Source organism: Aulostomus chinensis, chromosome 7, assembly GCF_037954235.1.
Source record: "Aulostomus chinensis isolate RoL2024-O1b breed Wild chromosome 7, RoL_Achi_v1.0, whole genome shotgun sequence".
NCBI lineage: Eukaryota > Metazoa > Chordata > Actinopteri > Syngnathiformes > Aulostomidae > Aulostomus > Aulostomus chinensis.
In genome coordinates, this window is record NC_141326.1 from 17,094,437 (window position 1) to 17,109,150 (window position 14,714).

Here is a 14,714-nt window from a genome sequence, read left to right on the forward strand (position 1 = left end):
GGTTAGATGTCATTACTGTTCTTCACCATGTCTTGAAAAATAATCTCGCATTTGACTTTCTGATTGATAGGCGTCTCCTGACTATTATATTATATTCAATAAAGAATTGATAAGTTTGTTTGAATAAGGCATACGGGTTGGGTTGATGTAGGCCTTGAAAAAACACGATCGACACATTACTAGCAGTTAAAGTCTTAGAACTGTGCATCTGAATCTTTGTTGCTCTGAGAAACTGAACCATCTCCATGGCAACTGCTAACTGCTGTTAAACCGTCCCAGCTAATGCAGTTCAGCAATGTCGTTCGTTCTATAAAGAGAGCGATCTCAGTCGAGATGTGGACTGCTGATCTCACCTTTCAAATCATATTTGAACTCAGAAGCCAACACTGGAGGTGTGTGCTTTGTTTTCTCCTGCCGGGTGTGGAGTTTTTTTTTGTGCTCACATAGTTACATCGTGTGATAAAAAGACACATTTTCTACATTCCAACTAAAAAAAAACCCAACAAAAAAAAAAAAGAGACATTTATGGTCATGTTTTATGAAAATCAGCCTGGAATTTTTTCCTCTGGACCCATTTAAAGGAAAGACAAAAGCAGCAATCAAACCGCATTGAAAACATGCTCACTCATCACTCACTCAGGCCTTGAGTCATTTATATGAGGGACTTGGAAATCTACAGTTGCAAATAAAGTGTAATAAATTCACTCTGTCTACCACTGGGCACAGTCAGTCACTTTTCCCTCCTGCCCACAAACACATACTCACTCATTTGAATGCAGTCAGACGTATATCATCAAGGCTATTTTTAGAGCGACTACTTGCTTACACTGAAAAATCCTCCCTGTCCTCTCTTTCGTCGTCCCGCCACTGTCTTTGCTGTGTATCAGCTCTCCTATCTGACTCTTGGTGAGCTTGCTTCATCAGTCTTTCCTTCACCTATGCACTGATCCTTTCCTGTCAGCCTGTCCCATCTCCAACACATGTTCTCTCCGCATTGGAAAGTGGAAGAGCTGAAGACCTGGTAACATTTTCTTTTTTTTTTTTTTTTTTTTTTTTAGCTGAGATGGTAAATATGATGCATCATATTTGTTTAATAGACAGTTTGAAATGAAATGGAAATTAGGCCCTTGAAGTGATTAAAGGATAACGTCCAGGCAGTATAAATGCAATTCACACGATCTCACTCAAAACAAGCACTCTTTTGCTACTGTTTTTGTCTTTCTGTGTCTCTCTTGGTATGTCTGCGCATGGCAGAGTTTTATGTGAGCCTCTAAATCACTTCAATGCTCACACTTTAGCCCAAGGCTACACAAAAGCGGGGGGGGGGGGGGGGGGGGGGGGTAAGTGGCCCAAGATGAGAGGATTGGAGAAGAAAGAGACAGTGTGAGACAAGGACCTTCTAGCAAACAGCTTAGTGTCTTTCTTCATTCCTTAACAGCAGAACAAGAATCTCCACTAATCATGGAGCCAGAGGTCTGACAGCGTTACACGGAGTGGATGATCAAGAGACACTCTTGACCAGAGGAATGTACACTGATACAGAGAGACACCCATACGCTTCAAAAAAGGAAATATGTGATGATATTTCAAAATACTTTAAACAACCTCAATGTGAGAGAGGCAAAGAGGCAGGTGGAGGAATCCGAGGTTTTATTAAAAAAAATAAACCAAAGGCAGAAAAGAGACTACAGCAGGACAAAACAAACTACCTGGCTGAATAAAACAACTGTTGAGAGAAAAAGTGGGAGGCGAAAGCAAAGCAGCAAACAGATGACCAGGAGACGTGAGGTGAGGGAGTGTGATCAGTAGCAGAGAAATGATTCTTGATATGATCAATATTTTCATCAAAATATTATGAACGAATTACTTGAATCATAAATAAGTCAAGACCCAAAAAATATCAGAAGATCGTTTGCGTTATTGATTAATTTTGTGGTTTCATCCAAACATAGAATGTGTTCCATACCAGTATGGCTGAAATCTGAAAACAGATGTTGATGGTTCTGAGCACAGTGACCAACTTGAATTAGCACCCAATCTCTTTGTATCTACTACACCATGTTTTATTCCAGCACATTAAAGAATGTGAGCAAGAAAGCTAATCTGTAGATTTAATTGTATGAAGCTACGTGATCAGATTAATCACCTCTCATCTGCTCTAATCTGTTGGCGTTTACACATTTGTTTTTTTATGTTTAATGCTTTTTATTCAGTGTTTAAAGCTTTTATGGGATGAAGGGCAGTGATAGAGTGCTGCCCCACAATGAGCCACTTGGCATGGGTTAAAACAAACAAAGACAAAATAATATTAAATATCTTTCTCTTCTTTTAATTCACTGTGGTATCTCAGCCCAAAACACTTCCACATTTCCGAATTGTACCGTTCATTAAACCTTTTTCCCTAGGAATCCACGACATCCAGCTGAAAACAGGATATCCCATCAGCCACTGGAGGAAAGGTCAAAGGTTACGACCCGAAGGTAAAATGAATTCATGCGAGCAACAGACTGTGGCTTCTCACACCAAAAGAAATGTAAGAAAACGAAAAAGGGGAGGGCGGAGAAAGAAACTAACAAATATAACATTTTGTTTTAGCTGAAAAATGCGCCACACATTTATTCTCCTGCAAACAATCCTGCGGCCCTGCTGCTTCGGCTAGCAACGCTAACGTTAGCATGGGAGTCAAACCGCGACCACACAGGGAGGAGACGGACAAGGAGACGATACAGGAAACGGTGAGCTGAGTCACATCTGTACTCTGGACTTGTGGTAGAAACTGACGACGAGCAAGCAACAACAACAACAAAAAAAAAGTAGATTGAAGCCGAAAGGAAGTGATGGAGTCGCAGGTGCTGCAGGGCGGAGGACGTTCAACACCACCAGACCCAACAACGCGCTCGATGCATTTATCTGGTGAACAAAAGATGTGGATATTCTTTTGCTTTGGTCACAAGAGGAGTAAAAGAAGTTGTTTCCAGCAGAGGCCCTCTTGCCCCTGTTGAAAGAGAGAGAGAGAGAAATATTCATAAATCTAGACTGATGACGTCACCCACGAAGTTTTGGAGTCGAGCAGACTCGGAAGCACGCCCACTACATGAAGGTAAGACATGTTTATGGATTTTTTGTTGTGTAGCGTAGCTGGTGAATCTGTAATTGAAATTTCTGCACAGTCCATCTGTTAGATTTTATCTTTGGCTCTTTTTTTTTTTAAATATTGGGTCAGGTTTGGTGCAGCTGGCCGTTTTTGATCCCAGTCCATCACTGCTGAAGGGAACTTCACCGTAGCCATCTGTGGGGTCCGTCCTCCTATAAATAAGACCCTGATGTTCACATATATTGAGAATCCTTGAAGGATTAAAATCTTGCACCGTTTGACTCCAGTGCTTGGAGTCAGTGTGCAGACTTCACCTTATTTATCGATGTTTTTTTGGGGGATGTGTATAACAACTCTCCTCCTGCACGTCTTGTCTTTCTTTACAATGCTTCGGCCTTTGCTATCAGCCTTCACGCCAAATCTCTGTACACCATTTATGGAGTACTTGTACGTTTTGGAAATTGTCTGAATTTACTTCATGCCAGAACATGAAGACACAGCTATAAGCGAAAAGTAGATTGTTTGCACTCTCTTCTCTATTCTTTTGGGAACCATTGAAACACAATGAAAACCATTTGCCCTCTATAGACCCGTGTTTAGCTCAATAGCTCTGAATGATGACAACACACTCTCAGCGGTCCTCTATTGCTCTTTAGGTTCCCAAGGGAAGATGCTTTGTGCCTGACATAACAACATATTAACCTTTTTAAGGTATTGATTGGCAAATGTGGTTTACCTTTACAAACACACACAGGCTTTGAATTACTTTCAATGCAGGGTAATTACCACATTGTTGTTTTCAACCATGTTTGGGGAAATGATAACTAATCAAGTGTATTGTTTGAAACAGTTATTACAGTACAAAAGATTGAAAACTGCATTTTCAGCCACTGCTGCCACAAACTTGTGCTCCAGATTGTGTTGTCACATGAGCTCGTGTTCTGTATTTGAAGTAGTTTATCAATTATTGCAAACATATAAAACATTGCAAGTTTTAATGAACGTCGGAGTGCAGCCGTATGGCCCCGCGATATGTGCCTGTGAGCGTGACCTTTCAGCTGAAAACATTTCTAGCTCGTCCTGTTGTCGCTGTGGACGTTTGTGCCAAATTTGATGAAAAACCTTGTGTGCACTCCCGAGATATTACACGAGCTAGGATGGGATGGACGTATGAAGGCAAACATTTGGCTCAACCATTTGTAATGCTCCTCGATTTGCTCCTCTGAAATATGTAATATTTTAAACATTTATTCACTGAGCATCTGAGTATAGGGCGCTTGTGTCTTGCTTTGACTCTTTGCCCCGCTGCCTGTGCACGGTGACTGAGCTTGTATATCTTGAATGAAGTGAGCTTAGCGCAGCTGTCTGTGTCATGCATCATTCTGCTGGCCACATCCTCCCTACTTTATACATCACAGCATGCATGCATGCGCGCTTGTGTGTGTGTGTGTGTGTGTGTGTGTGTGTGTGTGTGTGTGTGCTTGTATGGAAGTGTGTGTGGGTGTGCGTGCATATGTAAAAACTTGCATTCATAATCCGAAACTTGCTACATCAGACCGAGTTTTCTTTGTCACATCAGTAATACCCAGAGGAAAAAGCTGAGGCTGCGTGTGTGTGTGTGTGTTTCACAGGTGCTTTTTTTTCCCAGGTTAGAAAACTGATAGACTATAAATGGCTGTATGAATAAACAAATATGTAGTCGAAAGCTGAGATTTCAGTTTCAACACGAGTCAGGATTCTACCAGACAGCTGGAAACTCCAGATATTCTTTTCATCAACAACTGAAGAGTTAAATCTCTGAATTCTCGCCAAAGGCGTGGGAGGTACTTCTTAAATACCTAAGTCTGGGTTTGCCTGCATATACTTTCATAAGCAGGTTTTATAAAGGTTTCAAATGCACTCAAATAACATTAATTGTATAACAGACCTGATAATATAAAATCAAAGCAATAACTTTGGCTGGGTGCAAAGGGAGAAAATTCGAACAGCCTTGAGGGCATTTCAGGCTTTAAATCCTCATGTGAAAAATGATGAATAATCAAAGAGCCATTAATCTAGACCATTTGTTAGAAAGAATGTGAACGTTTACTACACGCAGCAACAACAGCCAAAGCAGCCAGAAATCTCAGCCAAATGGATTAACAATGTGTGTCATGCAATGAATACAGTTATATTAGAAAACGGCATCAAATAACTGTTGTAACGGCACATTCTCCTCTCCATCTTACAATGCTAGTTTCAGATCTGAAGTTTTACTTTCGCCATATTTCATGATCGCACGATGAGTGGGATTTTTTTTTTAGTCTCATTGACGGAATAGTGGGGAAAAAAAGGATTTTTTTTTTTTTAATGAAACTGATAGTCTGTTTCTGTAAAAACTGGCACTATAGTTTGCCTCCCACAAGAAAATGAAGCTTTTCAAACCTTGAAAAAAAAAAAAGACAAATAAAAGGCAAGCATACATTCAGCCTGGTGAAAATACAAATGTCTTGTGAAGATTGTTCACAGCTCTGAGTAGTAACTGCAGCAGCAGCTTCCTATTCAGCACAGGCTTTATCCATCCATCAATTTTCTAGACCACTCATCTGCTAAGGGTCGCGGGGGGTGGAACCCATCCCGGCTGCCTTTGGGTGAGAGGCGGGGTTCACCCTGGACAGGTCACCAGTCCATCACAGGGCCAACACATATAGACAGACAACCATTCACACTCACAGTCACACCTACAGTCAATTTAGAGTATCAATCAGCCTCGTCCCCTCTTGATGTCTTTGGACTGTGGGAGGAAGCTGGAGTACCAGAGAGAACCCACACAGGAACAGGGAGAACATGGAGACTCCACACAGAGTTTCGCTGTGAGGCGACAGTGCTGACCACTGCACCACCGTGCCACCCCAGCACAGGTTCAAGGAAAAGAAAGACATTCCTATTTATGGGGGGTTATGATTCAGCCACACATGAGGAAAATTACACTGAAATAATGCTATCAGCCACACATGAGGAAAATTACACTGAAATAATGCTATCAGCCCACATGTTACTGTATAATCCCTGGCTGGAATGGTGATAATCCAGTAAAGGAATAATGCAGAATGTGTGATGATTACAATTTTGTAATATTTAAAATGAGTTGTTTAGTGATTCGTCAAGTTCCTAAACAGTGGTTCTTCATCATGGCTTTTGCAAACATACCCAGATGAGATTACAGATCAAATTTAAAACAAAAAAAAGTTAATATCTATTTTAAAATGCAAATCTATTATGTGCATTATATTTAAGAACTGTTCCTGTGGGATAAGGCTTCACTGTGTCTGATGTTCCTAACATCTTCCTCCCATCATTCCTGTCCCAATTTCCCCCGCATACTTTTTAGGCATTAGCTTGACGTCACATGCTCAGAAACAAACACGTTAGACCTTTGAAATTTCACACACACTCTGACGTATTACTGCACGTGCACGCACACGCACTTCTTCTCTCACAATGTGTTTCACATGTTCCTACTTTACCCCGTGGCGTGTGATGGAAGTGACACACTGTCTCATTTGATCACTGTGAAAGCATTGTTTGACGTGTTTTGTGGAGATGTGTGTGTGTGTGTGTGTGTGTGGGGGGGGGGGGGTGGGCTTCAGGGTGGGAGTTTTATGGATGTGATATAGGAGCAGAAGGAGGACAAATGAGAGACTGTGGAGACTTACAGTGACCTCATAGTCTAGGAGATTTCTCAATGAAGGGAGGAATCTTAGAGGGATGGCTGAAGGGAGGGACAGTGAGTAATAAGGCCCAGTCTTGCTGGATGCATGTTTCCTCAAGGCATTTGAGTGTCGCACGTGCCGCTGTAATATATACACACAGTTACACACTTGTCTCGCCAAGCTTCATTGGTTTAATCGTGGTTTTTTTTGCGACTGGCCTGCAGCTGGGAGGTCACAAAAGATGACACATTGCTTCAAGCTGTTCTAAAATCCAGTCACACATTTACACCTCCCAAGGCTTGTAATTGTGTGTGTCCACAGTTTATGTCAGAATTTGTGTGTGTGTGTGTGTGCGCGTGCATGTGTAAGGTTAGTATTGTGTGTGGGACACTATGCCCAATGTTCTGGAAAGAATGTCAAGAACACTTGGCCGTGATGTGTTACCATGTTGACCAGAGCCCAGCTGTGGTGGGGATTAAACTGGTTGTCATCATGTTAATTAGTGTTGTCATGATAATTTGCGTCTCCATGGCTGCAGCCACAGATTGTATAACAGCCCCCCAGTCTTCAGGCCACATCTGGAAAATGTGATTGCTTCACAATTAGAATAAATAGAAGTAACACTGCCATCAAATGTGAAGAGCCAAATATAAATAACATCAGTGCTGGCCCATGAGATATGATATTAAATTAGCGTGGCATAGCTCATGTGGATACAAGCTTCAGGTGCGTGTTGATGAATGTGTTCAGGTGTGTGGATCAACTTCTGCATGTCTGGGGAACCAGACTGATATGTATACTGTATTGTTGTATGTCCCCCCCAGTGAAGATATTTAAGGTCGATTAAGACTTCAGAAGACAAAAGAAGTTTGAATTCATTCATTTGAATTTCTAAGTGAAATAGGTTTAATCCCTGTACCGACCAAAAAAGAATTACCAAAGCAAATGAATGCAGCAGAAGTTGAGACAGACATCGGTTTCATACATCAAAGTTGTCACAGGGTGCGGGTTCAAAACAATAATGGAAAATTATTTAAATGACAAAAAACCAAAAAAAAAAAAACAGATCAAGTTTTAAACTGAACAAAATGAGTAAGTCTAAAGGGAATGGAGGAGCACGGAACATCAATGAAACAGCAACTCAAAGGAAGCAAGCACGGGCTTCAATACTCACAGAGAACAAGTACTCAGAGAACTAATGATACAACAAGACAAAGGTGGGAGAGCATGAGGGAAAGCAAGGAGTTGAAACAACTGGAGCAGGGCTAGTCTGATGACAACTGACTATCAAACGAAAGTTGCAGGAAAGCATACAAATTGAGGAAGTCAAGCAAACCCAGACATAAGATTGGGAATCACTTCAAAACAAAGAGAGAGTATCAGTTGATCTACCCTGCAGCATCAATTGCAGGTCCATCCATCGTAGGACAGACATCCCTCCTCAGTGGCTTACGTGGAGGTTTTTGCCTTTTTTAAAAATGTATTTAACTCCAGTGCAATAGATCCCTGAATTTATTTGGGCTATCAAAATAAAAAGTAGCGAGCAACATCATTCTCTTCATGTACATCCACAACTTCGATGACCTGTGAATTCTCCTCAATTACCGTCCTCAGGTCCTCTTCTCTGACCACTTGGAGAGAGAGCGCAACAATAGATGGCTGTGTGTACTCAGATCTGCACTCTTTACACGAAGCTTTCCAGGAAATATGTTGAACCCTGAGTAAGTTTTAGCTGGAATGCATTTGTCATTGTCTGACCTCAGTGTCTTATGCATAAAACGACAGGAAATTTCTCCAAGCTGTCCCAGATAGTAATTTCCCTGTGTAACATTCAGGGTTGTCACTGACCCAGCAGTTTCCCTGCCTGGATGCTGACAACCCAAGTGCCGGTCACACTGGAGAATAAAGACAGGTTGTACCACCGTGTGGTTTTAAAAGAGGTAGACATTCATAGTGATATGCTGCCCCTGTTGATGTGGTGTCCAGATGAGTGACAAATTGTACCTTTTTAAATACTCATCGCTGGAGTTGTTACCAGTGTATATTAATGTGATGCATTCTGATGTAGTTAGCTGTTTGATCAGCCTCAGTCCTTCCCCAGATTGCCTTGAGATTTCAGTATCAGGCAACATGACACTCAATGTGACCAGATTTGGATGTAAACAGGTTTTCTCTCCGTGTGAGCTGAATGCCAACACAGCCACTCGTCGTTCTACCACTGAGCTGGCATAATTATAAAGGAAGAAGGAAATGCTACCCTCATTAGCATGGCACGAGCAATGTTTCCCACAGAATCACATTTTCATTGTGGTGGTGGTGGCCCAAGGGGGAATACACAGGCTCTGCATTCATGTAATAGCACTTTTTTTTTTTTTTTACATTAACTTTATATTCCTTTTTAGATTAACATTGCCAACATTTGTTTTTCTAATGGTAGAGTCAGTAGTATTTTTTTCTGAGCTGTTCTTGAACGCATCATAATGTAGTAGAAATGTTTTGGGTCGGTGAAACATCTGGACGAGCCCTTTTCCGTCTCGGAAAATAATTTTCAACATGCATAATGGAAGAGGAAGCAAACATTAAGCGTCAGAGTAGTTAATTAACCGTTATCCAATATCCATTACTGTTATTCATTAACATGCGCAAGGCAGCTAAGTTACAAAAAGGAGGTTGCAGCAACTTAGATTAGCGTGGGGTGGTAGATATGCTAAGATTAGGTGGTTTTGTTCTTTGACATTTATGAATGCAGCTGAGTGGACGGCTTTGCAAGTGTTGAGCTGCTGTTACTTATCGTCATACCGCACAAACACACACACACACACACACACACACACACACACACACACACACACACACACACAAATTCACTTTCTGCTTTTTCTTTTCTAATTCTCCTCAGTTTAGCAGCTAAGGTTACTTTTCATCCTCCCCCTTAAATAAACAGGAACCAGGCAGTTGTCCTTGCAAAGGAAGCTCAGTTCAGTCAAATCCACCACTCGTCCTCCTCTTCATTGTTTTTATTGACAGATGAAAAGCCACGTCGCCATTTACTGTTTTGGAATAGATAACATCATGCTATCATTGATGAGTGCACTGTCTTGAGTGATAACGGGATTCACAGTTCCAAAAACGGCAATGAAGAACAATGTTTATGTTTTGGTGGCCTGCCACAAATAAATTGATATGTGGGAAACCCTGGATGAGTAGGAAACTCTTCAAATAGTGGTTGAACCAGTAGAACACATGGATGTGATGTTCATGACTAAAAAATTAAATTACCGCATGAAGAGGTTGAGAGAAAGCTAGTTATCTGGTACAGCTGAAGCTCCTTTGCCTCACAGCAGGTCATTAATTCTAGAGCGCGATGGCTCTCCTTACAAATGATCCTTTAACAAACCGGTGTTTAGGATTTAGTAACGTCTCGTGGCGAAGATGCAGTTTGCAACGCCTCACCTCCCCCCTGAATGGTTAATCAGGCATAATCCTGAATTTGTCCCAATGCGTGTTCTCAATCTTCTGAGGAAGTCTTCATCAACTTATCCAGAATCAGGAAAAAAAAAAGAAAAAAGAACCTTTTCAAAAACACAGCAGACTCCTATGACTGCTCCTCTTTAGACTTAATTTTGTTGCAGACATTTAAGCTGTCACGTACAAGGTCTTGGCACCTTAGGTGAGATTAGCTGTCATGGTGGAGAGAGCAGGTAAATAACTCCAGGACATCATGTCGCACAATCTGGATGAAGGAGAAGAAAAGAGAGATTTCTTTAATTCCTCCACCAAGGGGTCGATGATCCATCCACCCATGTAATGAGGTCTGTTTGTCAAATGAGGAGGCCTTCAAGTGGTAGCACATGTGCATGTAAGAGTGTACCTTTTAAGATCAACACGGGCAAAATAACACACATAAGTGCATTCAATGCATTTCAATTTTTCTGCTTGCATACACACGTTGGTGTTGATGTCTTCCATTATACTCAGCCTGCACAGGTGTTTCTTCACAATCACTCACTGCGGGCAATCAGCCTCACATATGTTGCGCCTATGAATATACAGTAAATATTTCACTTGCCAAATGGGACTAAACATCTGCAGCTATTTTCCAGCAGAGATGGAAACATTAGCGCATCACTCTGCTGTCATGTTGGATGCATGTGCTCTCGTGAAGCTATCAGCTGTGATTAGGAAGATGATTTCGGGCATGATTCAAATCAACATTTTAATTTTGCATATCCAACTTTACACGGTGAAGACAGTAGACCTGTTCAACACAGAAGATGATTGTCCCTGTTTCTTGCTGGTGGAATGTCCCAGAGTGGTATTGCTGTCTGTGTCGAGTTTAAGGGCCCACTGCTGCTTCAGTCCCTGAAAACGTGATAAAGAAGGCATGATTAGTTAACTTAAAGGTTGAGTATCAAGAATCGCCTCTATATCGTAACCATTTTGCAGATTATGATTCTGCGTGTGACCCACCACTGTTCTTCCAGGTGCTTGTTGTTGTTTGCTAGCAGCATGAAGCTGCTCAGTAGGCGGCGCTTAAGACTGTGCCTTTTATTTTACACTGGAAAAGACCAGGTTGGCAGAGTGCAGCTGTCTGTCAAAATGTATTTCTTGCACAGGAGGATGCACTACGAATATGATTAATGACCTACACCTGCATGGGTTAAGAATCACAGTTGAACCAGTTTGACATGCGACGCTTTTCTCCCTCTCCTGTCTCATCCTCTTTGCAACTTTGAGCGAACTGTTACCTCATCACCGTCTGGTAAGTGAAATCTAATCATTCGCAACAGCGAGACGGCATACAAGTCAACAAAGTTTTGATCTCAAAGTGTATTCACTCTCACATGGACTTGCCAAACCGACTGATTAAGATTTCTAGAAGGCAGAGTACTTCATCCACCTGATTAGAGTTCTTTACGCTCCCAAACTTTGCGTCCCTTTTGAAAAGAGCCCCACATCCAGTCAGACCCTGCCAATTCTTCAAAAGCTTGAGATGCATATTACTGTTGCTGAAAGAGACCCACAGCATTTGTATCCAAACTCAAGAAAGTTAGGGGAAACAAGTCCAAGCAGTAAAAAAAACTTGAATTTGTTCAGCACCCATCTCACAGAAGACATTCAAGACAGTCGCCACCGGAGGAGCTTTTTATTGATGAGGATGCACAAAAGATGTCATCAGAGCAGAGAGATGTGTCCATTAGGAACCAGGCAGAAAAGGAGTGGTAGTGGTATAAGGAGACACCGCCAACCTTCACGTCTGGTGTTTGAACCAGCGGATGACACATCCCTTATTTCCTATGTGTGTGTTTAGGCCTCCTCTAGGTCCTCTTCCCTGCTGGAGACAGTTTTGCATATCTGTTTCGTTACTTGGTTTATGCAAGTTGTTACGCAGGTGCGTCATACACAGGTGCTCCGACTTAACACTCACTTAGGCTGCAGGCAACACCCAAAAATGTTGACTTTTACAAATTACGATGTAAAATATTTTGCTCTGAAAATAGAAAATTTCCTCCATGCAATAAGCCCATGACCCATTTTTTATCAACCCTCAAAGAATTGGAATTGAGGACTGTTGAGAACTGGATGGATGTAAAGAATCCTTAAGATCAGAATGATACCCAGCTCTACTTAACTGCTTAGTATTCTAGACACAAGAATGCTGATGCTAGTTATAGAACTGAAAATACTCCAACGAGAAAAGAATATCACAGTTGTGTAACCTTTTCTCTCATTAGTCCTCAATAGGTCATATAGGTATATTTGAAGTGTGTGTGTGTGTGTGTGTGTGTGTGTGTTCTCTCTCTTTTTCCCTCCTACTCAAAACCGGCTGAATTTGTTCATATATTTATTGAAATATTTTTTCTTATACATTGTCCTCAGGCACACTTCACCTCCTACAGCACCATTATGGTGCATGATATCATACACACACCCACACACATGCATGATGTGTAAACTGTGTTAATATGTTTTTATATATGTGTGTGTGTGTGTGTGTGTATGATATTCCTCATCTCGTGGCGACAAAATCCTTTTTACAGCCCCACTATGAAGACTCATGTTTGGGTGATGACTTGCTGTGAGGTTAAGATGGGGGGGGGGGGGGGGGGGCATATGGGTTTTAGGATTTGTTCAGTTGCTTAAAAAGGTCTGCACTCTACTTTGTCTTCAGTTTCTAATCTCAGGTTGTAAGTAATAAAATGCACAGTGGTTATTTGTGTGTGTTGTACCTGTGTTCATCTACCAACCCCTCTTCTCCAGTTCATTGCAACTTTTGCTTGGTGTGACAGATTATATTATTCTAACATTTAAAAGGAAGAAAAATCCACACATCAAGTGTAAGTGTTATTTCTGTCATGCCCCAGAAGTCGGCTAACATCAGCCACTCACCTCCTATCAGCTGTTGTAACCCAACCACAGCTGCGTATGAATATACAGCAGGAGGAAACATCAAGTTAGTTCCACCTGATGCTTATTCTGCTCACTGAGCTCATGCTGAAACACCCTCCTCCTCCTCCCCAGCTCCTCCTGTTCTTGTACGTACCTCTGTACTTTTCCCGAACATAATTTACATGAGGGAATAGCGACGGGTTATTTTTCACCAGCGTTTTGGAACGTTTTCATTCATTTTCAAGACCCCCCAGATTATTATTTTTGTGTAATTCTTTCAGAAAAAAAACTTCTAAAAAAAGTATGATAAAAGCCAATAGGAAGTTCATTTCTTGTTTATATCAACAATCTTTAAGGGTTAGTTTCATAGAAAAGTGTGTGTGTGTGTGTGTGTGTGTGTGTGTGTGTGTGTACTGATACGGAAGGATTCATGAGATTATAAGATTGTCTCAGATTGAGTAGTTTAGGTCGAGTGCTAGGCCTTATTCAAATCATTGTGTGCAAACACTTTGCAGCTGAAACTGACTTAATTAGGACAGTCATCACCTGCTATTTGAAAGTCAACATACAGCTGCCCTACCACTAACGTTTGTTAGGGGGCACTTGTTTGAGATGAAAACAGTTGAAGGCATACATTATTATAATCAACATACATTGTCTGCCAGTAGATCGGTGTGTGACTCTCCTCTGGTCGGGTCCATGTGCAGCTGTGTGTATCCGTGCTGGAGGATTCTGTTGAGCTAAGCAGTTCATGGTGAGACAGAAGCAGGGATGCTCACACCTACACTGAGTCCTAATGAGGATTTTGCAAAGTCGAGCCGTATAGTGGCCCCTGCCTGTTTGTGAGCACGTGTACCAGGTAGCCCTCGTGTTGTGGGGACTTCAGACCAGTTTTGGGGTAAAGAGCAAGACCTCCCTGCGTGAATCACTTAGTTTTAGAGTAGCTGAGGTTCAGATCAGATTGGGGTTAGGCTAAAGCTAAAGCAAGGTTAAGATGAAGGTTAGGGGAAGTCTGTATGTGAAGTGATGAAAAAACAACTGTGTGTGTGTGTGTGTGGCAAGAGTTATTGACACTTAGAGGGGAAAGGACTGGAGGCAGGAGAAAAAATGAAAAGGACGATGGAGTGCAACTTGTGGGGGGAGAGGGAGAAGGAGTGGAACTGGTTTGAGAGTAGATGCTAGATGGAATAGGGTTTATTAATATCCATTTGTGGGGACTCTGCAGGGTTCGCTAATGCTTCTTTTGGCATTGACACAGCTTGGCACCCTGTCTGAGAAGGACTTAGAAAGTGCTCTGAGTAACCCTGAAACGCCAAGCAAACACCCAAGAGTGGAGTAATAGAGAGACTGGATTTTATTTTGTTTTATTCCACTAAAATGTTACTTCAGATCGTCAACAAACCTTTACAGACCCCCAAACAGTGTTTCAACTACATATGTACAGAGTAAACCATCAATGTAAAGATTGTTGTGTTCAAAGGAGACGGGTACAGTGTGCTTCCCAAAAATAATAGGGTTTTATGTTTGACTGACAGCTC

At 41.6% G+C, this 14,714-nt stretch overlaps 1 long non-coding RNA gene across 1 annotated transcript; it reads right to left on the reverse strand.

Moving 5' to 3' along the window:
- Nucleotides 1-1,676: 1,676 nt before the first annotated feature.
- LOC147258804 (uncharacterized) lies at nucleotides 1,677-13,902 on the reverse strand. The gene is made up of 4 exons (XR_015116811.1): nucleotides 13,830-13,902; nucleotides 11,045-11,148; nucleotides 10,439-10,519; nucleotides 1,677-2,995 (listed from the first exon to the last, which is right to left on the reverse strand). It is a non-coding gene; the product is annotated as an uncharacterized LOC147258804 (long non-coding RNA).
- Between the last annotated feature and the right edge of the window lie 812 nt (nucleotides 13,903-14,714).